Source organism: Cydia pomonella, chromosome 18 (assembly GCF_033807575.1).
Source record: "Cydia pomonella isolate Wapato2018A chromosome 18, ilCydPomo1, whole genome shotgun sequence".
Classification (NCBI taxonomy): Eukaryota; Metazoa; Arthropoda; class Insecta; order Lepidoptera; family Tortricidae; genus Cydia; species Cydia pomonella.
Window position 1 is genome coordinate 9,335,760 of NC_084720.1, and position 19,739 is coordinate 9,355,498.

Sequence of the window (19,739 nt, forward strand, 5' to 3'; positions counted from 1 at the left end):
CCAACGGCAGCAAACCATATTTAATGTAAATACATATTTAGGCATTGCTAAACTTCCTTTTAAATATTTACTTGGAGTGCAATTCTGGAGGTTTAAAACAGAACTTTAACAACAGAAGACATACATTTAAGAATCAAACTAAGGAGTTAAAGTACATACATCCTATTGCAACTTAATTTGATGCTTTTATGAAACTTGTTCTAATTTAGCAGTTTATTATTTTTATTGTTAGATTGTTCAGTATCAATCCTTGCTACTTGATATCATTTTAAGTTTAACATTCATATATTGAAATAAATACTAACCATAAACTACCAAACAAACAATTAACAAACTAAGGAGAACAAATCCAATATTTTTTGTACCATTATTATATAGAAATTAGGTACTAACTTACCACCTCATAACTTATCAGTAATAATAGCATTGTAATATGATAACAAACGAAAGCCTCAATAACGTTCGCGCGGTAATGCCACCGGCGTGTAATATACACTTGATTTTTGTATGCAAAAGACACAAAGAAAGACCCACAGGTATATTTTATCGCGAAAACAATGTTAATATATTGTTATTTTGGTATAATTATAAGAATGGTCACTGATCACTATTTATAAAACACAACTAAAGATTACGAACAACTTTTTCGAGTTTCTCGTACTATAAATATGTCAAAATCATAAATGATCGAAATACTATACGAAGCACGTTAACAAAAAGTATTACAAATTCAAATCGTTAAAATGTACATGTTTATTTCATCTATACAAATTATATTTACTTTTTTATTAATAAACTAATGTAAAATATCATATTTTGTGTACGCCACTATATTATATTTCAATAATTTAAATAATATTTTGGTCTCTTAAACGATAACTGTTTCTAAGCTAAGCTAGCTTCGTAAATCGTAAATGCCCAGTGAGACTTGGTTGGCATTTCAATCGCTTATCAAGTAACCATTTCAAAGTCCAGTCTAATTGATTCAGATTATACATGACACCAACAATATGAGTCTTGAGGTCAGGTTATACTGGTATGCGCGTTAGTACAATAATAGCTAACAAATATGGAGGCCTACCGCGAACCACGAAGTTTTGCTTTGCTGTCGCACTTACGTATGAAATTACAAGTGCGACAGAGAGAAAAAACTTTCTTCGGTAGGTTCTTTGATGACTTAGATTTTTCGCTTTTGACAAGTAACTTAGCAATGCTAGGATCAAAATGGCGTAATATGTATGTAAGCTTGCGGACGCTTACGCTTGTTTTCTTTCGTGTTTCATTTTTAACGTATTTTCGATGAGGTCTTATTGAAGCACGGCGCGTGTCTGTCTCACTCCCTCTTTCGGTAAATCTAATTCATTGTTTCATTTTGAAAGGATTTTTGAGGGGATGTCACAGTGAGGCGAGTGAATGGTACAAACACAACGCATTTCTCGGTGGACCTTTTGTCCTTGCAATAAGGTTTGTAGTTGGGCAGTTGATAGTGTGAGCGATGAATGCGATGACGTCAATGACTCATTTCTTCATTTGAATGTCGGCGAGCACCGAGCGCCTCGCGACTCTCTTGCGAGTTGTGAGGAACGCGAGTGAGTTTGAAAGGCTGAGAGCTTTTTTTAAATTTGAAGTGTTTGAATGGTTTGAGTGGTAAGAGCTGTGTGTGATGCGCGCGAGTAAATGAGTAAAATTAATTGAGGAGTGATGTATGACATTTATGCGGTGTGAAGTTCTGCGACAATTTAACTAAATGAGTGGTACAAATGAGGTGCTTCACGAGTGAGCAACTCAACACTACTGTAAACAAAATAAATATACTGAAATAAGAGAATGCTTTCACTTTGTTAGCTTCATATGTAATATTTTAGCGTCAGTAAAATAAAGAATGATATGGCTTAAGAAAATTACATAAATTCTAAATGAGACTTGAAGTTTGCTCTAGAATTACAATTCTGACGCCTTTACAATACTTCATGCAATTTTAATAATTTAATCTCATTGTTCATTTCAATTAAGTGTAGGCGTAACAAATGAAGCCTTTTGTTTGCTTAGAATTAAAATTGAATATTTTATTAGTTTCGGTCGTCAACTTGAATTCTAGTGGGAATACTTAATCTAGATCTAGGGCCGGCGCCGACGTCTGAACTTCATTTGAACAAGGTCACACCTACATACATCATAAATGTTTAATATGTGACATATTCAAGCAAAAGGTAATTTATTTTAGGTAGGTTATTTTATTGTAGAAGCGCTGTATCGACCACCAACGTAAGTCCTATTTTGTTTGTGTACTAGGTACTAACGCGAAAAGCTGTATTGTCCGAGAAACTTCGTTAAGTATGTATGCACTGTCAAAACTAGGTCCAAAAGGTTAAGCTGCATTGTGCGCTATGACCGATTCCACTTTCTCCATCAGGCACTTCATACATAGCGTTGACCCTAGGTTTACACGACGGATCTGAAATGTATGGGAAAATACGCGGATCCGGATTCAGCTCCGGGTAATTTCATAGATTTATGATCCGGATCAAACCCTAGTTGACCCATTTTTATCTACATTAAGTAAAAAAAAAGTTAAACTGTACTTCGTTTTCATGCCGTCGTACTCGTAAGTATGAATATTTAGGATATAACGAAACTGTTGGTGTTAATAAATCTACGGTTACTTCTTTGGAGCTCTTTCTAAATAGGTTATCCTAAAAATCGAACTCTAGTTAATAGAGTTTCAAATTCAACAATAGATTTATGATGACTATTTGGTTGATCAATTCATGTTTGTAGAAGATAGAAATATGGGTGACCGCGCCATCATTAGTCTTTAGATATGACAACTTTAGTTTCTGCTAGCGTAATGAAATTGGGGATTCATTTTACTTGACAACTTTTTCCGATAACTGAGTGTTGAATTCGATAAAGCCAGTAATTTATAATATTATGTTTAACTGTGTTATAATGTATTATAGTAGTAGTCTGTTAAGAATCAAATAGCATAAATAAGTCTTTATGGCATTTATGGCTTTTTGGTATTTCCAGTTCGCGAGAATTAAACGCACGGATTTCCGATTTATCTATGTATAAATATTTACAAAACATCGATGAAGTTGAATAAAGCCCTTAAAGGTTATTCCAATTAAAAAGGGTGTAGATAATTAGTGAGGTACTTGAGGTATTAGCAAGCGAAGAATCAAATTTTATTAACAGGTAAGTACTCAGGATCCAGAAAAAAAACCATGCTTAATTTTGCAAGACTAATATAATAGGTATAAAGGCGCTGAGCGTTCAAGAATGAACGGACTCAGTTATGCGTAAAACAATATTCATAAAACGAACCGTTTCCTATTTGTGAAGCATAAAAACTCCGCGAATAAGACGACAAGTAAAACGCTTCGGCGGCACGTGCGATAAAATCAAAGATTACTAAAAAGGCCTTTTTTATGACGACAGATTCGCGAGTTTATTCCTTCTTGACACATTGATAGCTCTTCGTAGGCCCTGATCATAATATCTGCCTTTGATATTGGAAGGAGACAAATCTGAGGAACGTTGTCGAGGATACGAGTAATGCGAATATTCTATACGTGTAGGTATGTAAAAATTTCTTTTGTATAAATATTACGTGTCTTTGTGGAGTTTAAAAAGAAACAAAGATAAATGTTTGCTTATATCTTCACACTTAGCTAGAACACAAAGCTAAAATAACTGCATTTAAATATTCGTCACTTTTTGAAAGGGAGTTCACCTACAATGGAAACAATAACTAAGGCGTCCATAATAAACGCTCTTATCAATCCATTTAGTTCGTTAAAAACATTACGTGACGAATATTACTTACAATTCCCCGATGCTTTACTCGACACTATTAATATTACGTGTTAGTTTACTTTTGATGATTTAATAGAGCCATAATGTTGTTCATATGAGAATTTAAATTAAAGTAGTTGAATTAAAGATTGTAAGAAAATAACATAAAATTTGAAGAACATTGCACCAAACGCCAAACGCCGCAAGCAAAACATTGTTGTTGAACTATGTGTTTACAATACTAAAACCAAAACCTTCTAAGCATCGTTGCACAACTCTCCACTGTCATAACTCCAAAACAAAATAGCGTTGAATTAAATTTCCAACGAAATTTCACAACATTCGGTTGTCTAATTAGCATTTAGGTAGATTTATGAAATTGTAGAGCGAGTATACAATACGGTGGTGTTGCGTTGACCGAATGACTCCTAGGGGATAAGGGTATATGGTGTGGTGCCAGGCGGAGCGGATTATGATATTGTTTATTGATAGCTTACAATAGTATTTTACAGTACATATGGTGCTACTTTCCCGCACGCGTGCGCGAATGAGCACTTTCCGTGCATAAGTCGAAACTACAAAGAGCAATATGTACTGTAAAACGTTGTACCATACACGTGCGAATAGGTAATTCGCAACTCCTGTCGATTAAAAACACTTCCTTCGGTCATGTTTAATTTTATCACTACTCGTTGCGATATAATAGAGAGTTTTTCAGGCAAGTATCGTGTTTAGGCAATGAAGCAGCTTGCTGATACCTAAATCAATATTATTAAAAAAAAATTAGGCTTAAGGTTTTTTTTTCCAAAATTACCCCACTTTCGAATTTATTCTAATGCACCCTGACTCACATTTTATTTGAGCATTTAATTGCCAGCACCCTAACTCATAGAGCAGGGCAGTGCTCATAGCTCATCTGCCACGAATAGCACCACACATTTTAATGACATCGTCGTAATTAGTTTTTTTAACGTCCCCTCCGAGCGCGATTAGGGAGAAACCACTTAACTTTAACATTTGATATTATATTCCTTTGTGATATGACAATGCTTTTAATATAGGTATAGAACATATCAGAGTACTCGTGTTAAATTAATGACGTATTTTATACCTACTACGCTTTCGGACCTTTTACACTGGAAAGTATTATACAACCGGCGTAACGTGGTAAGTAAAGGTTTTTTCAAGGTTTTTATTAATGATAACAAGTTTAAATATGTCCGTTTTTAACAACCTAATTTAAATCATCATATCATCTAATATTACGCTCAAAAATATAGATTTGTTCGTATTTTACGTGAATCTAAGCTTAGTAAAAGATCGATAACTAAACTATATATGTCAAAATTGACGTTTATTTCGATTCCGCTGTGATCCCAGTAAGATCTATCTACGATATTTCTAACGTCAAAGTGACATTAGTTGCCCAAATCGAACTGCTTCTGTCAATTATATTATATACAAACGATATCTAAATGAGAACTTATCTAAACCAGAACTTATCGTTATCGTATCTCATTCGGGCCGAAAGTAATTTTTGTCGACGCATGTCGTGCATTTTCGATAAAATATTTCGAATTTATTGGTAAGTATAGGTTTAGAGACTCTTTATTTTACCTACTCATAAGATCAATACAGTTCACTACAAAAGAGCTTAAATATATGATTTATTTTTAATTAGAAGTAGGGAATGCAAACCGGTTTTAACCGAAACCGAAAAAACCGGTTAAAACCGGTTTTTTGACGGAAACCCAAAACCGGGTTTTTAGAATTTGAAAAAACCGGTTTCGGTTTTATTCGGTTTTTTTTATTTACCTAAGTTGCATTTTTTATTCATTATAAGGGTATAAATCGGTCCTAAACCGGTTGAATCGACATCAAATCAAATAATGTGGTGTTGTGTTAGTTTGATCATTTGTAACGCTAAATGAATTTTTACGGTACAAAATACACAAATACGAAAGATTTAAATAATATAAAGTACTGGCAGTGGCAGGACATCCGTGCTGGTGTACGAATTGTATAGTAGTACTTTTTAATAAAAATGGGTATAAAAGGTCTTACTTATAATTTATAATTTTATTATGCGATGCACTGTAGAAAAATTCCACGTAATCAATTATATCAATGGCAGCTTTAAAGTCTTTTGTTGGTTCGGTGATAACGACTTACCGAGAACCTTTTTTTGAGATTAATAGTACAAATACTAATTAAAGTTGATTATGGAGTAAAAACAAAGCTTGTTGCATTTATTTCCTACTTTACAAATCCATAATAACTTAGCAAATATTTTATAAAGGAAGGTAGTAACAGTAAACGAATTAACTACTTGAATATATACTAGAAGACAGCGAAAAATTTAGAGCAAGATTTCGGATTGGGCCATTTGATTTAAGACAAATAACATTAAATTATAAATTGATATAGATTTAGATTTAGATTTATTTATTTCACAACATATGATTACAGTACAAATTACATCAATGTCAATTTATAAGAATCTATATTGTGATCGTCAGAAATAAACTTAAATAATAACAAGATAATCCAAATAAATTAATTTCAATAATAATATATATATATGAAAATTTTCACCTGAAAAGGATCGTCAAATAATATCAAGAATAAGCAAACACAATGTCAAATCATTATTCAATTATAAATTATACAGTTATGTCAAAAAATTCACTTATTGAATATAATGGGTTGTCCAGTAAAAAGTTTCTCAATAGACGCTTGAATGTTGTATCGGATGTGTCCGTCCTTATTTCTGCAGGTAATCGCTCATAATAAGTCGGACCGATGACACGCGGGTTCTTAGCTGCAAGTGCCATGCGACGTGGAACTGTTCGTAATCGACCTGTAGTTCTATTGTTTATACCAGCTACCTCAACGCGTTTAAACAAAGATAGGTTATTTCTAACATACATAAGGATTTCGAACAAATATAACGAGTAGTGCGTCATTATTTTGTGCGTTACAAAAAGGCCCCTGCATGAATGTCTAGGCTTCGCACCTGCTAGTGTTCTTATTGCCTGTTTTTGCATGATAAACACTCGGTTAGCATGCGTAGAGTTTCCCCAAATGAGTACACCATACGTCATTAGTGAGTGGAAGTGAGCGTAGTAAATCGATTTTAATGTAACATACGAAACAAGGGGTTTCAACTTCCGTAACGCAAAGACTGCACTACTCAATCTATTGCATAGCTGGTCAACATGGCACTTCCAGTTCAGATTCGAATCCAACATAAAGCCAAGGAACTTCGTTTCACTGCACATTGGCATAGGGCAGTCCACTACACATGGGGGCGCAGTAGTCGTCCGTCCTGAGAATAACATGACGTTAGACTTGCTGACGTTAAGAAGTAACCCATTTGCAGTAAACCACCGTTTTAACTGCCTACATGCCTCATTGATATTCTCGCCAAGCTGTTTGTATGTTTGCGCGCTGATTATGACCGTAGTGTCATCTGCAAATAGTACTGACAGCCCGGTTGTGATGGCAGATGGGAGATCATTGACGTAGGCTAGAAACAGAGTGTTTCCAAGGGCTGATCCTTGGGGAATGCCTAACTTAATATGGCCAATGTCAGACTGGAATCGTTTGCCATTTGAGGACAGTTTAACCTGTTGTCTTCGGCCCGGCAAAAATGAAGCAATTAAGCGATGCGCCTCACCCGTTACGCCATAACATTTTAACTTATCCAGGAGCATTGTGTGACTTATTACGTCAAATGCTTTAGATAAGTTATTGTCATATATTAAAGAAAAAATGACCTATCCCATCGGTGTCTAACCAACAAACCAAAAAAATAATTAAATTAAATTGGTGTGTTCCTACTCCTAGTTACAAATAACATTAAGTCATTTGACAATTCCCATACAATACAATAAAATAGTCAGATATTCTGTCTTTAATTTCGTGATAAAATCGTGTATATACTATACTTGCATTCGTTTTTACACGTGAAGCAATCTTTTCTTTATTCCATGGCGATGAATTTAAGAATTATTGGTCCTTCGAACCGAAACCGGTTTTAACCGGTTTCGGTTTTTTTTGTTGGTAAAACCGAAGAAAAAACCGGTTTTGAAAAACCTCCGGTTTTTGCATTCCCTAATTAGAAGTCAATAGCGTGATCGCTAACGGTAAACCTAAATAAATATTACATTATTATGTATGTATGTGTATTTTTAATTTGGCTTTAAATGCACCAAGAGACTCACCCTCTTTCACATTATTCGGTAGTTCATTATACATCCGTGCTCCCTCTCAGATTACGCTACTTTTCCCGTAACCCGTTCTATTTTTAGGAAGTAGTAACTTGTTTGTATTTCTTAAACAGTGTTTGAATGTTCTATGTGTAAAACAAATGTCTGAGTGAATTTTACTTGTTAGGATCTTTCTTACAGAAATGCATCTTGAGTAGGTGTATAGTTGTTTTATGTATTACCACGAAAACCGCCTAAGATAATGTGATTAATGTTATCAAGTAATCACAGGGTATATTTGAGCAGCTTTCGGCCAAGGGACGGTATAATCTGTCAGCGAATATCTGATCAAGTCTTCGGAAAACTTGCTCGGAGTTTCTGTGCCGCGCGATAGCATAATCTCGGAGCTAAAGAATCTATAACTTCATTAAGCATTGAATCGAACATTGTGTTAAACTTTGCCGATTAAAATTAATTAATTTTCAAAAAATAACATTAATAGAAATTATAATATAATAAAAATCATTGATTAAATGTTCCGTCGAAATTCAAATCTACAATTATATTTTTTCTGCGAAAAGGACTCAAGAGCCCTTTAACCTTCTGCGTTACGGGAAAGCACATAAGAACAAGATCTAACCCTTGATCGTCGTAAATTGGTTCACACTTCCTATGTTCTGTATGTACACAATGTAATAATTGTAGGTATACAATATTTTTCAAATTTAGTATAAAAAAATCTGTGTATTTAATGGAACCCGCTTATTTGTATCTGTGTTACTTCGTTTTTTTTATGTAGACTAATTAGCGTACCTATTAATTTATATAGTTTCAAAGTTAAATAAAGCCTTAAGCAAAGGTAGTGCCAAAAACCTATATTAACTCCAAATTACCGTTCTGCCTAATTATGCCTAATTGGACGAGGTTAACCGCCTGATCGTCGCCAGCAACCGATCGAGCGTTAAACTCTTCTTTTTATCGTCCGACTCCGAACTCCAAGAACACGCATCCAGCCTATCGCGACCATCTTTACAACTTCTTATTCATACTTGCCATTTTTATGGGTCTCGAGTAGCGACCGATGAGATTTTTTTCTGTGAAACGACGAAGATAACGCGCTTTACGAGAACGACATCCGATGTTTCGCCTTTTTAGTTTGGTTCTCGCCGAAAGTGACATTTTCGTGAATCGTATTGTAAATTGTATTTTCCTCAGCGCGGAATTCGGTGAAATTGTAGGACTTTTATATGTCATGCTAGTTTTGCTAGTGTTATCTAGCGTAGATTATCATACCTTTTTCAGATTTCGTATTTTATTTTAAATACATGTAAATATCAGGTATCTTAGTATACCTACTATATGTCTATATTAGATGTCTATTGTATCCATACGTACGAGTATACCTACGGTATACGTGTAGGTAAGTATAGGTAAGTATTAAATGGAAAATATACCTACATCGGCAACTGTCGTGCAATTCACAAACTACTCGATAAACAGAGCTAACAGATCTATTGATTTGGTATCCAATACATCATTTTATTAAACACATATCAAGTACCTACTTAGACACTTGGCTTGGAAGTTTTCACCATTTGAACGATAGTTAGGTAGGTACCGCTCTTCGATAATGGCATCGAAAAAGAAAATCATTTCCAATCACAATGTTGTTTACTTGCTGAAAGTATATATTTTGGTAAAAAATAAATTGCGCTAGAGTAAGAGATAGCAACGTGTCTAATTGCGTCGAATCCGATCTGATACCGAATACGGTTCCAATCACGAGGAATCATCATTATCCCGGCATATTGTAAACGTTCTCAATTTTCCCGAGGAAAAATCCCTTTGAAAAGCTTTTACGCAGATGGCAAAAAAAGGTAAAGGTAACCTTGGAAAACCCGAAAGGTTTCAATGCCTGTTTAATATGAGTCTATGATGGAAAATACCGAAAAAACGAACGCTTTTAATTTCACAATGTAGGGCAACGTTCGAAATGGATGCCTGATAAGTAGGTATAGATACAAGTGGTTTTTGAATCTAGCTGTTTCGTTAAAATTCCATGAATAGCATTTCATTTCATTTATTTATTGCAGTCATGAACATAGTTACATAATAAGGTGTTACAATTAATTTAGTCAATTCATGACACCCTGTTAGGGCACACAATATTAAATAAATATCTAATACCTATTAAAACATTCATCTTAATATGTCTGCATATTTTTTGGACCCGGGTACGTCCTTAAACTACGTTCAAAAGAGAGGTATGGGCATTGTGTATGTCATCTCGTAGTGTCGTACTACTCATAGTGTTGTATTCCTGCCGGTGATTAAGGTTGCCAGAGCTCAAAATTTTGCTATAATAAGCTGAGTTAATATTCAAGCAAGAAGCTCTACCCGCGTAGCAAACGTGCCTATGGTTCACGCTCCGTGACGAACGAAACGCAACTGTCACAGTCGCACTAATATGGAAGAGTGATAGAGAGAGATGACTACGCTACGCTACGGAGCGTTAACGATTGTGACGTTCGCTACGCGCCCTGATATCAACGAGGCCAACGACGGTGCGGACTTGCAGGCGTACATAGGCTACGGAGACTGATTACCATCAGGCGGGCCGTATGCTTGTTTGCCATCGACGTAGTAAAAATATATATATTTATGCTTAACTCTTTATTACCTTAAGCATTATTGCTATTTAAATGATTACAATGAAATTTAGTCACTTTACTAAGTTGGATTTACGAGTAGTGGCAGCTAAGAAATCACATTCGTGGCGCAATGAGCAAGCAACAGCAATATTTCATAGTTAAAATTATTGTTACTGCAGCGAAGGAAACAATGAAAAAATCCGCGAACGCGAAACGGGCGTGAATCCGTCTTCATTACGAGCAGACTCGAGCCGCGACCACAAGTGGGAAGCTGCTAACGACAAATTGAACACTGTGAGGTTAAAAAGTAAACTTCTTTCTTTTAGTGCCACGTAATATACCACCAGTAGAAGTGGTTATAATGTATACGTGCTTAAACCTTAAAACAGATGTGTTATAAGATAAGATCATATTTATTCATTTAAAACTTATACAATGGTTAACTGGTTAACTTATAAAATGGGTAACTTTTTTTACAATGGTAATTATACAATGTATACTTAAACACTAGTATATTCATACATTCAACTTAAAAGGTAAAGTCGGACAGATGTGTATTTTTGTTGCTAATGGAAATTTGATAACAATAACTGAACTAAGTAAACATTTACTTGTACCTTAGTTATATTCAATTACAATGTGATCGCGTTTTATCAATAAAAATAACTTAGTAGTGTCGCTAATTCGGATCTATCTACGATTAAATAAAGTTTAGTTTGGTCTCGCTTAAGAAGTCCATGGTACCTAGCCAACGTGACAGTCTATTACACTACGACAATAAAACGCTTAGTGTCTTTCTAATTTCTATAACTCTTCCATATCAGTGCGACAGTGACAGTTGCGTTTCGTTCGCTACCGAGCGTACACGATTGGCATGTTGGCTACGCACCCAGTTACCTTATCTATCAGTGTATTTCAGTAATGCTAGTTACTCGTATGTGGTAAAATAAATCATAATGCTATACTAGTTATTATAAGTTAGTTTAAATAATGTTTAGGTATTAATATAGCGAATTTATAATATAATGTAGTAGCATTTTTAAACGTATCCTCACACGTCCGGTCCAGTATCCAACAAAGCGAAGTAATAAGTATAGTGGAATCAGTAACAAGCGCTCGTGGCAGGGTCGCGTCAATTTCAATTTGGGCGATAGACGTGAGACAACTGTCACGCCGAGAGCGTTTCTTAGTTCAAAAATAATTGAACAGATTCTACGTGTAGCTATAAATACGGTTTGTTAATTCCAAATGAGGCATATATAAAATGGGAAAATACCTATTCAAGGTACTTACAGGCCTATTCGAACGTGAACTTGACATCAAACCGATATCATAACAGGTAAGATGGGTAACTTGGTAAGGAAATATCAACACAAGGTAACCCGTTTTCATAGTGCTTGTATATATTATTAGGTTAGACAATATATGTTAGTATAAAAGTATAAATTGGGTGTATTTCATTCGCCAACAAACTGTTTCGCAGTAAGGCGACGTTCTGTTATAATTAGAAGTGTTTTTTGTTTATTAGCAATAAATTTTAAAAAAAGTTAGCTATCATTCGCGGGCGTCTGGCTCGAATTTTAAGGTATGTACGTCAAATATTAGATACGATATGGAACGGATATGTCACTGTCAAAAGTGATGTTTTTGTTTGAAGATACGTCACTTTTGTCATCCATATCGTGTCTGACCTAATATTTGACGTATCTTAAAGTTCGAATTAGTTAGTGCGGTTAACGGCCCGATTCGAAGAATGATTAAGACACGTTTAAGATCTTTAAAAGATCTATAACTAAACGACGTTTATTTAGATTCCGCTGTGATCCCAATAAGATCTATCTACGATATTTCTAACGTCAAAGTGACATTGGTTGCCCGAATCGAGCTGCTTCTGTCAATTATACGAAATACAAACGATATCTAAATGAGAACTTGTCTAAACCAGAACTTATCGTTATCGTATTTCATTCTTCGAATCGGGCCGTACGTCTGAGCGAAATGAACGCGCTACTGACAGCTAACTGATGTGATTCCAATATCATTCTTGTATCGGTTTGATGTTAGTGCACGTTCGAACTGCTCTGTTATCTAATCCTTTTCAGTAATAAAGCTTTTTTTAGGGTTCCGTACCCAAAAGGTAAAACGGGACCCTATTACTAAGACTCCGCTGTCCGTCCGTCCGTCCGTCTATCACCAGGCTGTATCCCATGAACCGTGATAGCTAGACAGATGAAATTTTCACAGATGATGTATCTCGCACTTGTCCAGTTTTTTTTTCTCAAAATTTGGCAGTGTCCATTTGCGTGTATTGGTTGTATTGCTTACGAAGCAGGCCTCATGAATATTAAGACTAAAAAATTTTACTTAATATCTAAGCTGGTATATACTTATCGTTTTACATATTCCCCCACTATAACAACCTATCCCACTGAGATTTCCCAAGTTTTCCAACCGACTCGGATTAGAAAGTTTTTGAATGAGAGCAATAATATTTGTTACATTTCCCTTAAGCAATATATTTACATTTACTTTGTAACTGTAATCGGCGTTTCTATGATATTCGTTTTTATAACTTTTGCAGTCAATAATATAACGGTCACAGTCAGACAATGTAAGAGCCAGAAAAATTTTTATTCTCCGCAACAAACGTACCGTCAGTGAGTTAAATGACATTACAAAAACATTTTATCGTGTGATAAAGGCAAGATAAACCATTTTTCTAATAAAATCGCAAATAATATTTAAAAAACTGGCCAAGTGCGAGTCGGATTCGCGCACAAAGGGTTCCGTACCATTATCTATAAAAACGGCAAAGAAATCACGTATATTGTATGGGAGCCCCCTTAAATATTTATTTTATTCTGTTTTTAGTGCTTATTGTTCTAGCGGCAACAGTGATCATCTGTGAAAATTTCAACTGTCTTACTATCACGGTCCATGAGATACAGTCTTAGTGATAGGGTCCCGTTTTACGCTTTCTGTACGGAACCCTAAAAACATGATTTTTTCAATAATAAACAAATACGTAAGATCATACCTCGTAGACTATACGTTTCCTGAATGACTGCTTAAATATTTCAAATAAGAAACAACTAGATACCATTTTCCGTTGTTTAAAGTTGCAGTACGAGCAGAATTTAAAATGTACATAGTTATCTAATCCCAACAAGTAGTAATGGTTTAAAAAACAAACCGTGAAAACTCCAAAGTCAGCAAAGCATAAAGGCGGACGTGTCTACCAACACAATATGCGATAATATGTCGGGTATATTCAGGTACAGAGTAAGGTAAAGGTGGCCATTGTTGGCACGGCAGGACATTTTGTCCTCGTCCCGGCTCGTTAGCTGTAATGGCCGCGGCTATTCCGAACTGAACGACACTCGTACGTTATCACCTTCTTTTTTCACGCGATTTTGGAAACAGTTTTTTGTTATATGCGTCTGTTTACTACAAGCTTTGTGTTGCAGTGGTGCAATCTGGACGCTGCGTTTAACATGGCTCTTTATGCAACGGATTTTAACATTAAAATACAGTCACATGGACAATTTGCTTTAAATGCTATTGCCGAGAAGAGTACTACGAGTAATCTATACTAATTAATTATACATATAAAGCATTGATATGAATGTAGATATTAACAACGAGATAATTAATTGAATAATGTGTTAAATAGTTATAAGTTGTTGTTTTTTAAATTATGACTAGTCTATATGTTTGAAATGGATTTGCTCCTCTTTATGAAATCGACAATATATTAATGATATTTCACTGGACATAAAGTTTGGCAAACTATATCGATAAGGCCGCCATTAGCCAACTTGTAAAATACAATAAGGCAGCTAGAATCCATTTGATAGGACGTTATGTGTTATGTCACAATGAATATCTTCCCTATAGGGGTATGGTAGATACATAATAGTATTTTATGATGTCATTAGCGTCAAGTTTTTAGATATTTTTCCTAACAAATATTATTTTTTCGAGCTTAAGTTTCTCGAAAATATCTGTTTTTTTTAGTAAGTAAAAAAGGTTAAAACAGCGAGATTGAGGTTAAATGAGAGAGAGAGAGAGTATCATACGTAAGTTAGATTTAAAACCATTGTACCTACTATGGTTGTCATAGTTACTTGGTACAGTAAAACAAAGCAACTCGCGATTAGAAATGCATTTAGTTCAAAACTCCTACAATATCGGTTAGGTTCATAGTTGGTGGCACTACGGAAATTCGTGATACATTGCTTTCGAGCTCCACCTACGTCGTATACAGTACTATATACATAAACTCTTTATTGCACACCATGTAGCAGTAAAACTGGGGAATTAATCGCTAAAAAGCAACCTCTTCCGGAGAACCTTTAGGAAGCGAAAATGACCACCTGCTTAAAATATATGGGCGTTAGTTCTATTCTATATTTCAACTCATTCACTGAAAGCGACCCGATACGGGTAAGTAATGAAACGTATACGTACTTATGGTATATTCCATAGAACATATAAACTCTAATAGTATAATATTTAAAAGTATAACATTCACTAAGAATAACGATTATAACGAATAACAACGAAAAATATAATTTCATAATTAATAACACCCTTTAAGTATACTATCATTTATGATAAAATTCATGTAATATAATGTTGAATTAATATAACTTTAAAAATATATAACAAACATTACCAATAATAATATAAAAAAGTAACATACTAATAAACGCCAAACTTTCTCTCTTTTCTGTCTATTATTTCTCTCCATTAGGTACCCATGTTTCTCTCTATTCCCCGACAAACTTTGTCTCTAAAATCTGTAGGGTTATGAGTAGAAACTAAAATAGTAACACAAAGAGTTTTATACGAAAATCAATAAAAATATTAGTCAGTTCAATTAGCTCGCAGTTCACCTAACACGCTCCTCCTCGCTTCGCTCGTCGTCGCACCTATCTATACTCTGTCAAACAATACTCTTCCGTGACAGTATCTACACGCTCTGCTGCTTTATATTCAAATATTATTTAAAATGTTATTCGACATTTTGATATGTATACTAAATCTAGATTATTTCAAACGGAATTATTTCTTATGCTCGTTAGGCGAAACAATGGTATATTTTATGTATGTTATATCATTATGAGCTTATACTATTTTGAAAATAGATAATTCGTACATTATACTTAACGTATTATACGTTATGCACGTTTGTAAAGTAAAATTATACCAAAAGTGCGTATACGTTTCATGACGCACCCACCCGATACGCGGATGCTATGTTCATAGACGCTTTTAATTACAAAGCGGATAAACGACGTAATCGGCTACCAGCCTAGCGTGTAGCTCGCGCTGGCAATGAATGCGTTAACCAGCAAATCGTCAAATACTCCTGAAAAATGAGAAATAATTTTTAATTTATTTAACTACACACGCTCATTGCAAGTAACTGGTAATTCACAATTTAAAGACCATTTTTCCATTCCAGTTGGTCACGCCTTGAAATATTTCAGTTATAGTGAGTTTGAATTGATAACAAGTGAAGTTAATACGTATATAAGTTTGTAATAAAAATAAATTTAACTAGTCTTAACCCCAGAGCAAGCCCAAGTAAAAGGTCTCAGGCGGGTGCAGCAGACACCTGGGGCATCGTTCAAATCACCTTCAAAGCACAAGCGAGTCTAAGTGTTATGAAAAAACAATATAAGCGCGCTTTTCTTTTACGAATAGTTGTTACGGATCTAGAGGTCACATTACGCTGGTTAAAATCATACTCGCCTAGAGACCGCCAATGGGAACACAACGGCCTGCAGGCCCGAGTTTAGACAGTGCTTCGGTAAGCCTTCAGTTTCCATTCCGCATAATAACTTCCAAGATCTGCGCTAAGTCCGTGTTTAGAGCTCGGTACTCGTAGTTTAAGGCTGGAATTAGACTTGAATACCTGCAGTTAGGTGCAATGCGTCACTGAGAACACAGGGAAAATTGCATTTCGCACATTTACATTACGTTACACCAATAATAGCTATGTATGTTAAATAATAGTGGCCCCACTGTTTTGTTTATGTAACAAACGTTTTATCATCTCACTAATAAAATATTCATTCAAAAACAAAGTCGAAACTATGGTAAACATACTTAGAATCATGTATCTTTTCCTTCATAAATAAGCCGGAAACGGGGAAGAAATATTGTTGGCAGTGAAACTATCGGGCAGATATAGCATAATTTATCCCCCGATCGCCGGCCTAGCTTAGGACTGTCGATACTTAATGCTACTTTATGCCGCCACGGTACCCGGCACTGAGAAAAAAGAATATTTTTTAATACTTTTTGTATTACATTCAGTTAAGTAGTGAGTGACATTCAAACAAAAGTTCTTCTTTAAAAGTTGTTTTTCATTTTCCGTATCTTGAATTTATATTCCTGGTTCCGCCCACTAAACAATCAAGTATTTCTATAAATTTTCGAACGAAACGAAAATTTTCTTCTAGGCACTTCAAATAACCTGGTAGCTTTTCTAAAACTCAAATGCTTTTCGCTAGGCCGTGACACCGACTATTTTCCCCAAGCATGTAAGTAGGCGTCATTCATGTTATCGCTATCAAGCCCGCTGAAGCCCTAGCAGGCCCTAAAAAGGGTATCGTACGATAAGTGTATACAACCCCTGTATTACGCAGAATTAATGCCACTTTTATAAAGCCCGCCGCTACCCCGTTTCACGTTAACCTTGTGGTCGCCGCAAACGCTGTAAAAAGAGGCCGCATGTACCCCTATACATGCTCATATTATATACAAGGAAACGTACATAAACATAATGTTTCAGTATTACAGAAACAGCAGTAATGAGATTTTGATGTGACATTATAAACCGTACGATATAAAGTTATGGTTCTTAATGGCGAGGCGCTGGATTTTGTTTTTCACGCTTTTTGCATTCATCATTTATACGGATTCCATACTTATTTAAAATATTATCAGTTATAAGTTATATCAGTTTCAATTTAAATTTCTTTAGTGTTGGTTATTATTGTTATAATGGACAACCATTTTCTAAAATGGTTGTCCATTATAACATGCCTTTAAGGCGGATAATATTCTTAAAAAACATGTATTATAAATCAAACTAACATACTTAGTGAACATAACATAACTAATCAAAACGTAACAATAACGTACCTACAATAGTTATATTACATTAAATAATACTAATTACATGTCACAAATGAGACCCCGCTTTCCTATTGCTATTATTAAATGTCATAATTATCATCAAAATATGTCATATATTTTATATCATAATAACTTCTTCTTGTAAGTAATTTCTTTAGGTGTCGTTTAAATGCAGGTGTTCGTAAACTTTTTATTTCATTCGATCGGTGATTGAACATTCTAGGTCCCAGAGCAAAAAAAGAATTGCGATAAAAGTTAGTTTTAGGAATGTGATCGAGTAGGATATTAAATAAATTTTTGGTTTTTCTAGGAAATTAGTATGTGTAAAGTTTAAATAATTCCATATATGTGTTGCAGAGGCATTTCCCTAATGTAAATTATATTTGTACCATATCGTAAATTTGACGCTACATATGCGTAATAGGCATTCAGGGCAGTTGCTTGTGACACTGTATTTATTAGATTTCTTAAAAAGTATACATATCGGCTAATTTTCTGTCAAATATCCGTTATGTGTGTTTTCCAGCTAACATTCGAATCAGTTATTGCAATGCCCAAGAATTGAAATTCATTAATTTGCTCTATGACATGTCCTTCTTTGTGATTGAGATAGATAAAACTGCATTACTTTTTTCTTACGTTGACTTTTAAATTATTTTTATCAAACCTTTCTATGACATTATTGACGGCGTTGTTAGTTTGTGTTTCATACGTTTCCGTATATTTGATTGAACTATAAGTGTGAAATCATTATACATCAGCAAAAAGCACCATTTGATGTTGTAAGACACACGGAAGATCATTCAAGTATAATATAAATAATAATGGCCCCAGTATACTCCCTTACGGGACGCCGTATTCTACTATTCCAGATTCCGACACTGTTTTTATTCAAAATCTAATTTATCATTGTTAATATGGTAAATTTCTGTAAACTGCTGCCTGTGACATAGGTATGATTTTATTAGGTCATATGCCAAACCTCGTATTCCATATGCGTATGTTTAAGCAACGTAGTATCGCAAAATAAAAAAATGAAAGTGTGAAAGTTTCATGTTTCACATAGGTATGCAGTGTTTTGGAAAACCGTATTAATATATAGTACTGAAAATTCAGATGGTTATTAGCACTTTGTTCGAATGTGCAAATGTGCAAGCCTAGACTCGATCGAGTTTAACTACCGCCGTTTACAATCGTTTTTTCCCCGAGAAAACAAAGGAAGCGGTGCGGAAAATTTTCTACATAAATCTGTTTTCGTAGAAGCAGTGGGGAACAAGATTATGTAAGTTTCAAGTTAGGTGGCACCGATTTAATTTCCTGTGCACCACTGCGCTTACCCCAGCTTTCCTCTAGAAGTATGCGTGGAAATAGGGAGGTGCACTGGAAGGAACCTACAATTGCAGGTAAAATTGTTTTGAATACGAAGTAGGAAAGCTGAAAATTTGAGCGAGATACGTTTACGTTTCTCGGTCTTATAGGTATTGGCGTTATGGTTGAAATTGAGGTACAGTCAGCGAAGTAATTCGGTATAATTTCATTTTTAGGGTTCCGTACCAAAAAGGTACAAAAGGAACCGTTATGGTGAGACTCTATCCGTCCGTCTGTCTGTCTATCTGTCACATCGCTAAATATTTCGAGAACCACTTAAGCTATCGATTTAAAATTTAGAATAGTTATGCACAACGCTAACCCAAACACATTGAAATTATTTTTATTTTTTAATTACTATGGAAAATGCGCAATATGAAGAGGGGGCAAAACTTCAATGACTAGTGGGGTATCGTTTGGAAGAGCTCTAATTGAACAATCCAAAACAATTTTTTAAGAAAGGTTAACGAAGTTTACCGATGAAAAATTATGAAATTTTTACATATTTAATATTAACATTACTATAAATTTTACAGGAAAAATGTTATCAGATCTCTAT

At 34.8% G+C, this 19,739-nt stretch overlaps 1 protein-coding gene across 2 annotated transcripts in view; it reads right to left on the reverse strand.

The window, feature by feature from the left end:
* The window catches only part of LOC133527592 (semaphorin-1A), a 533,145-nt gene that overhangs the window by 76,638 nt on the left and 436,768 nt on the right, over window positions 1–19,739 (reverse strand). The gene's annotated exons all lie outside the window — the stretch shown is intronic.